Raw genomic sequence first — 8,079 nt, 5'->3', positions numbered from 1 at the left:
ATGCCCACCCCCAACTAAAATTGAACATGACACCTTGAGCTGAGCAGCCGCCAGTTCCCTATGGGCAGCCGGATGGCAACTGGACTTGGAGCTGAACTAGCTGCGCCCTCCTCAACTAAGATTGGACAACAACATGGCTGTTCCCCTTCCCCAATTCCCCAACACTGTTCCTCTTCCCCAATTCCCCAATAAAATCTTTAAAAAAAATTGTATAAAACTTTACATAAACATTTTTCAAAAATCAGTTCACACAAAATAACAGCCTCATAAACTCTGCTGTCGAGAAAATTCTGTAATGGGGATCAGAGTCCTAGCCTGTTTGTCCTGTCAGCTTGAGCAGCAACATACATTTTGGGATTCTGAGCACACTACTCACTGCAGTTGCATCTCATTAAAGTTTCCTAAATTTTAATGTCTCTTGAAGCCCCCAACATAGTTGGTCTTTGAATTCTGTTCCCTGGATATGCAGAACTGATCTCCTTTTTTAGTGAGTCAGTGTCTCTGTGCCTCAGTGCCTCCACATCTCTGTCTGGGTGTCCCCACTTCTGGGTCTCAGGCTCTGGGTCTCCATCTGTCGTCTCCCTGTTTTTGCTTCTCACCTTCTCTGTCTTCATCTCTAGGTCTTCTTATCTCTATCTTCCCACTTCAGGGTCTACCCACTTCTGTCTGTTCCTGTCTCTGAGTCTTGATATCTGAGTTTCCAATCTCTGGATCTCCCTTTGTCTGAATCTCTCTCCTTCACTGGCTGTGTCTCTGTCCGCCTGTCTTCTCTCTGTATCTCTCCATCTCTGGAACTCAGAGTCTCTCACCCCTGTCACTCCATATCTCGGTCCTCACGCTTCTGTCGCTCCCTGTCGCTGCCCCTCTCCCTGTAGTCTGTGTCTCTGGTTGTCAGGGCAGTTTTTTCCCTCTTGTTTACGCCATTGCCATGGCATCCAAAGAGACGCAGGCGCAGAGGAGGGTGAGGTGCGAGCGATAGCTCCGCCCCTAATTGGCTGTCGCGCAGCCCCGTCCGCGGGAAAAAAGCCTGCTGCATTCTGGGAGTCGTAGTCCGCGGCGCGCACAAGCGTTGTGGCCAGCTTCATCCAGCTCCAGGCCATTGGCACCGTCTCCGGGCCGCTGAACCTATGGTGGGTCTTGCTGGCGACCGTGGGGCGCCGCGACCTGCCATTCTTGAGCGGGTCTGAGCGATGAGGCCTGAGTACACCGTACAGCTGCGTTCCTGGGAGGCCTGAGGGGATGACGACAGGGTCTGTGGAGGCCCCTAGTGAGGGCCCCCGAGCAGGTTGTGGCACCAGGTGGGACTCGGGGTCAGGGGTTGCCTTCCTCTCCCCAGTCACTTGAGAGTGGTGTCGGTTTGAGGTAGGTACCTGCCCCTGCTCTGGGACCCCTTTGGTGGATGAGGAATTCTGATCCATTGAAAAAAAAACTGGTACCATTGAAAATAATTAGTGCCCTATGAGCCATGGGAGAAGGGTGAATGGGTCTCCGTGAAGCTGCAGGTGGAGGGGCTGGCAAGGGGGAATAGGTACCATTGAGGATCCTTTTAAAAAAACTTTTAAATTTATAGAAAAGTTCTGAGTAAAGGTCATAAAACTTCTGTGTACCCTTTGATTCACCTGTCAGTACTTTGTATGTCACCTTACTTTTCTCCCTTCTCTCTCCTCACTTCCCACTTCCTCTCCTTCTCCCTCACCCTCTTTCCTTCCTCTCATTGCCTTATCTCTGCCTCTGCTTCCCTCTCCACCTCTCCCCTCCTGTCTTTCACTCAACACTTCCTCGCTCTCATCCCCCACTCGCCTCTCTTGTATACATACCAGTATCTTAGCTGCTCCTTGAAATCCAACCTGGACAGTCCCACCATCCTTGACAATGAGGAGAGGCTTTGGTCTGAGGGCCCCTGGGGTGAGGGCATGAGAAAGGGGCACCCTGGCTGGCACTGCCATAGTGAATAACGGGGGTGAGATTGCCTCCTGTGGGCTGCTTGGTCACCACATGGGCCCAGAGGCCCAGGGACCGCACTTCTCCACTTACCTTACAAATACAGAGAGTGCCAAAAAAATGTATACACATTTTAAGAAAGGAAAAAACTATTAAAATTGTAATAATATATACCGATAACAAAAGATGAATACAAGCCATGAGAATATATTTTTTTGGCACCTGCGTTTTGGCACCAGTCTGACCCCAGATGCGTGGACGTAAGGGTCTGTAATGGCCAACAAAACAGGCATAGTCAGCATGCCTTTCCTGAAAAAACTGGTACCATTGAAAATAATTAATGCCCTATGAGCCAGGTGCTGCTCAGGGACCTGCTGTGACTAACCCCTGCTCTTCTGGGGTTCACATTCCAGTGGGAGAGGCAGGTAAAAAGTAGAGGGAGTGAGAAGGTATGGAGGGGTGGGAGCATGCAAGCCATGGAAAGAAGGTCTCCTTGAGGGGCCGGCCGTCTCTCAGCCCAGAAGAAAACAGTGACTCGGGGACAAGAGTGAGGGGCAGGGCCGGCCGAGTGGCGCGATGGTTAAGAACTGGCTTGGGATGCCAGAGGGCCCGGGTTCGGATCCCACATATGAGGGTCAGTGGCACTGCCCTCCACAGCTAAGATGCTGAACAACAGCTCAACCTGGAGCTGGGCTGCCGTGAGTCGCCGGCGACGGCGTAGGCTGCAGCCCCTTCTGCAGTGGGCTGCCATGGGCTACTGGGTGTAGCCAGCAGCCAGCATGAGCAGCCAGCAGCCGCAGTGAGCGGCCGTCCAGAAGCCGGCGACTGATCTGCCTCTCCCAGGAAGAGCACAATGACGGTGCCAACTTGGGCCAGTGAAGCAACGTCCTCCACAACTAGACTGAAGAACAAAAAGGACAGCAACTTGTCTGTTCCCCTTCCCCCAATTCCCCAGCACTGTTCCCATCCCCCCAATTCCCCAATAAAAATCTTTAAAAAAAAATTAGTGAAAAAGAGAAAGATACATTACAAAAAAAAAAAAAGAGTGAGGGGCAGATGGGTTCTCCAGGGCCAGGAGAGGAGGCTCTTCCTTGTAGAATGTCTCTGAGGCACTTAAAGTTTTAGTCTCAGAGGGAGGGGAGCAGTTGACAGTTGATCCTCTGCTAACTTTTTTAAAAATTGAGATATATTTTATAAAGTCCCCTTGTTGAACGTGTACGATTCAGTGATTTTATTTTATTTTATTTTTTGTATAGTCACAGAGTTGTAAATATTACTATTACCACTGTCAATTTTAGAATGTCATTTTTACTCCAGAAAGAAATTTAGTGCCCATTAGCAGTCACTCTCCTTCCCCCAACCCCAAACTGTTCTGGGAGAAGGTCCCCAACCCCCAGTCCTACTTCAGCTCACTTGCAGAGTTATTTCTATAAAAGTAAAGTAGCTGAGAACACGTTTTCATGGCAGCTGGGGTCACACACGGATTTTCTTGAATTTCTCAAGCAGGTGTTTGGAAGAAAATGTTTCTGTGGTTTAGCCAAGGGGAGTGTTCCCATTGGGTTTGGTGTGGAATGTCTCCATCCTAGTGGGCTCATTGGATCTTCCGGTTTTGCAGCAAAAGATGTAGACCCGTCAGGTTCTGGGAGGAGTTAGAGTCCATGTCTCTGTATGTTCACAGCTAGTGAGAAAGTCAAGAGCCCAAGGCCAGTAGTAGAGGCCTGGCCAGCTGCCACCTGTTGGGTTCTGTTCCTTAGCTTCCTCAGTATTTGCTGACCATTACATTCAAGAGATTTCACCTAAACATCCCAAACTCTGGCTTCTCTTGAATGATATGGCTGCCTACCAGGATCAGCTGGGGTTGGGGAGAGGGCTGGCCAGGACCTGAACTCTTCCATTTACCACAATCTCCTCCATGCCCTGTTGTGCCCATTCTGGCCAACTTTTCAGACATCCTGCCTACACGTGGGTCGGTCCAGGCCTGCAGGCCTGTGCCATTTTCAGAAATGGCTACGGGTTGTCCACTGATCTATTTCAAATTTTTAGTTGTTTTAATGGGAAGAGAAGTCCTGATACCGAGCCCTTTCATGTTAGTGGAAACTGAAGTCCCCATAATATATTTTTTAGTGATAAAACTCACATTTCTGGGATAAACCCAAATCTGGTGTTATGTTACATGCATCATTTATATAACACATTGTTGGAATGAGTTTTCTAATGTCTGAAGATTTTTACATCTTAGTACTGTAATTTTTCTCTCTCCTATCCGTGAGGTTTTTTTTTTTTTAATCCTGGTAATACCAGTCTTACAAAATGAGTTGCCATCTCCACAAATCTTTGTCTACACAAGTACAAAGCTCCACTGATATTTAACAAGCACATTGCTTGGAAATAATTTTGCATGGATTCTGAGTCTGGTGGGTACACACTCAGAGGCCCCTGCTTGTTCTTTGGTGTGGGTGCCCCATGGCCCACTTTTTACCATGTGGACATGTCTGTCCTTTGCAGGTCTGGACTCCAGCCAAGATTTCACAGCATCCTCTTGCCCCTGGTGTCTCTTCCTTGGAGCCACTGTATGTGAACCCACTCTCCACGGTGGCCACCCTGCTCCTGGCTGGTCACAGTCACATTTCCCAGTGTGGATTTGGAAAGATGCTGCCTTTGGAGAAGGCATATGCCACCCCTAGAAGCTCCCCCAACTCCCACAAAACTGCCCACACCAGGATTGGCAACTGGGGACCAGAATGAGGAACCCCAGGAGGAACTCAAGACCATCTGTGGGAGGACCCCTGCTGACCTCAAGGTCTCCTACCTGCATTTCTGGAACTTCACCCACCAGGCCCTGTCCCAGTTCCACGAGCTATGCCGCTAGTGGCTGCAGCCTGAGGTACATTCCAAAGGAGTAGGTTCTGGAGCAGTTCCTAAACATCCTGCTTGATGATGTTTGGCCCTGGATGATGGCACACTGTCCTGAGAGCATCAAGAAGGCGGCCTTCCTGGTGGAGGATCTCACCAAGGCCCTAGAGGAGTCCAGGTGAGGAGAGCATGCATGTGTTAGAGGAAATGGGGAAAGGGTCAGCCTTGGAAGGAGTGAAACTGAAGTGTAGAGCCCAGAGCCTAGCAATGACTTAGCTAAGAGAGTTTAATTTTCCATGTATTTGAGGCACAGAGATGAGCCTCCCTGAGCTGGTGAGGCAGCTCCTCAGTCAGCAGAGATCCAGCCCCTACCACTCTGCCCAGTGGCATCACCCTCAGGGTTGCCTCATGGGGCAGAAAGGCTGCTTGGCCTCCTGCTCACACATCTACTTTCTGGATATAAGAAATCAGGAGAAACCAGCCCCTAAAAAACTGAGTTAAAGTTCTGAGCACATTTCTGCCCCCTGAGTATGGGCATAAGGTGAGCACTGGGGCTGGGTAGACAGTGTCTCCACCATATCTAAGGGCAAGACCTCAGGGACTGGTAGTAATGAGACCCTGGAGCCTTGGGCTCAGGGTTAGTAGCCTAGGTCCGCATGTGCTCCCTCCAGGTTTACTGTGTAATTATTAGCATGAGTCTCAACCTCTTGGGTCCACTCTCCCCTCAGGGTAAACAGACACTGTTAAGTTCTCCTATGGGGTCATCATAGCTTTTAGCAAAGGGATGTATGGGGAGCATGCTGAGCCTTTATTGTCTGCTGTTATCAGGTAGGCTGGCAAGGGCCAGTGAAGACCAGAATCCCAATGAGACCCAGTAACCCCCTGAAACCTGTGAGTGACCAGCCAGCCCTTGGGCGGGTGTGGTGAGCCATGATCTGTGACGGAGAGGGCAGGAGGGAGACGCTGTGCAGGAATTATGGGAGCTAAAGGAAGGCCAAAGTAACCGAGGCTTGGAGATCCTGTTGTAATATTGATTTCTCCCTTTAGGTGGCTCCGGTGAAAGTGACAAGTATTACTTTTAATTCAATTCCTCTTCAGAGATTATGCAAATCATAGTTCTTATCACAAACAGTGAGAGGCATTTAGGTATATAAAAAAAATAATGTCCCTACTCTCTCATACCCGCTAAAAATAAAACCAAATGACAGGCTTGGGGTGGGGCCCTTCGTGTTTCTGGTGTCTCATTGTGGGCCTGTGCGGAGGGTTTGTGGCCGGTTTCCCTGGAGACGATGTGATGGTGCCTGAGCGCATGCTGTCCCCACAACCACCCCTCAGTCACCCTGGTCCCTCTGGGTGGTGAGCAGAGATCCAGTGCTGTCTCTTCCCTACTTTCATGGCGTTTCATGGGACCGCTGTTTGTCATCCTGGAGTGAGAATTCATGCCATTATGGTTCCTGCCCCTTCCTGCAAAGCTCTGCAGTAAAACGCCCTCAGGTGGGTGCTGGATATGGAAGGTGGGCTCCTCGGGATCATTGGACAAAGGGCTTTTCCACATGGCTTCCCCAAGTTTTGTAGCATATGTGGTGCTGGTGTACCAGAGTGCCCATTTCCCCACATCTGTGCCTGCACTGCACATTGTTGCATTTTAAGGTGTCCACCTTAAGGTGAAAAGTATTACTTCCTTTGTGACTTTGGTTCAAATTTCTGGGGCCACCACTGAACTTTTTTATTTATTTTTAGCCACTCTGCTCTGTCAATTGAGGATAGATATGGGGTCAGTTGAGCCTTGGGACCTGCTGTGACAAGAGAACTTGTCTGAGAACTCTACACTCTCCCCCTGGGATCTGTGTGGGAGAGGCGGTGGGGTCTCCCTGACTGGTTTGGGGATGCCTCAGCTTTGCATTCCCTTCTCCCCAGCCTGTCCGGCCCCAGACCCCATGCTTCTGGAACAGGGAAGCATTTGGGGGGAGACAGAAGAGGTCAAGCCCATAAAATCTGAGCTGAAGGTGGGTGGGGGCTGCCTTGTCCAGGACTCCTACCAACAGGTACTCCTTGCCTTGCCCGGCCCCCTGCCCACAGCCCCGTCCCCGTTCCCATGCTCCTTGCACTTGACTGAGGTTGTGTTGCCCTTGCGGCCTTGCAGATGCTTTTCCCTCTGCCCAGGAGGCAATCCCTCAGACTTTCTGGGACTTGTGGCAGTGTCACCAGTGGGCCACCCACTTTGTCTTTTTCATGGCCTCTGTCAGGCATGTCCTTCTGTCTCTTCTGGGGGCAGCGAGCATAGCTTTCCTGCTTCTGCTGCCTCCTGGGTGCGGGCCCGGAGCCTCGTGTAGTGATGGAGGAAACTTTGGGGTTCTCTACAGCAGAGGCTCTCAACCAGGGGTGGTTTTGCCCCCACCTAGGGGACACTTGGCAGTGGCTGGAGACAGCTTTGGTTGTCAGTATTGGGAGTGGGTGCTACTGGCATCTAGAGTGAAGAGGCCATGGAAGCTGTGAAGTATCCTGCAAAGCCCGGGACAGGCTCTGCCCACCACAAAGAATGTTCGTAGTGGTGAGGCGGAGAGCACCTGCTCTCGTGTTAACCCAGGGGTTGGGTCCAGGGAAGCCTGGGGTCCTTTGGCAGAAGCTGCCAGGTGGTGGATAGGAGCCCCAGGACAGTGCCACCACTGGTGTGCTCGCTGTGGTCATGGGACCAAGGTCTGGATGGGAGGCCTCAGCTAGGGCTGCGCTGCCATTTCAGAAGCTGAAGTTTCCAGAGGTGCCTCTGTACCTGGGGGTACGGGGCCACCTGGACCCAGTGGAGGAGAACCTGAATACCTACAGGAAACTGCTCCTGTGGGGTGAGACCTGCCTCCCCGTTCCCCACCCTCCATCCTCTTCCAAAACTGTTGGCCTGGGGGACTCTGATTCGTGGGGCTTTGGTTGGGACACCACAGTGTTTTAAATGTCTTTGAAGTGACCTTGAACGAGTTTGCCAAGATTCACGCCCTTCTTGGTCTATGCATTTCAGTCCTGGGCCTTTGAGTTTTCAGCCCCTGCCTTTAAGACCTGAAGCTTCCCAATTTGGAAAGGCCTCTGGCCCCAAGGCGTTGACTTTCCCATCTTCTTTGGGATGGGACGAAGCTTATCCGCTTTCATGGGTCTTCCCTCTCTTGTATGGACATCTGTGCTTCAGAAATTCTCCATAGGGAGGCCCCAACAGACTTCTGAGCTTTTATAGTTTTAATTTTACATTCCTTTTTTTTTAAATTGGGGAATTGGGGGAAGGGAACAGTGTTGGGGAAT

General features: G+C 50.8%; 1 long non-coding RNA gene across 1 annotated transcript; it reads left to right on the top strand.

The window, feature by feature from the left end:
• The first annotated feature begins 1,081 nt into the window (after nucleotides 1-1,081).
• LOC109375702 (uncharacterized) lies at nucleotides 1,082-8,079 on the top strand. The gene is made up of 3 exons (XR_002122624.1): nucleotides 1,082-1,362; nucleotides 4,447-4,972; nucleotides 5,623-8,079. It is a non-coding gene; the product is annotated as an uncharacterized LOC109375702 (long non-coding RNA).

This window comes from Hipposideros armiger, unplaced genomic scaffold, assembly GCF_001890085.2.
Source record: "Hipposideros armiger isolate ML-2016 unplaced genomic scaffold, ASM189008v1 scaffold_986, whole genome shotgun sequence".
Lineage (NCBI taxonomy): Eukaryota > Metazoa > Chordata > Mammalia > Chiroptera > Hipposideridae > Hipposideros > Hipposideros armiger.
Note: the sequence above shows the minus strand (reverse complement) of the source record. Positions and strands in the feature narration are given on the sequence as shown.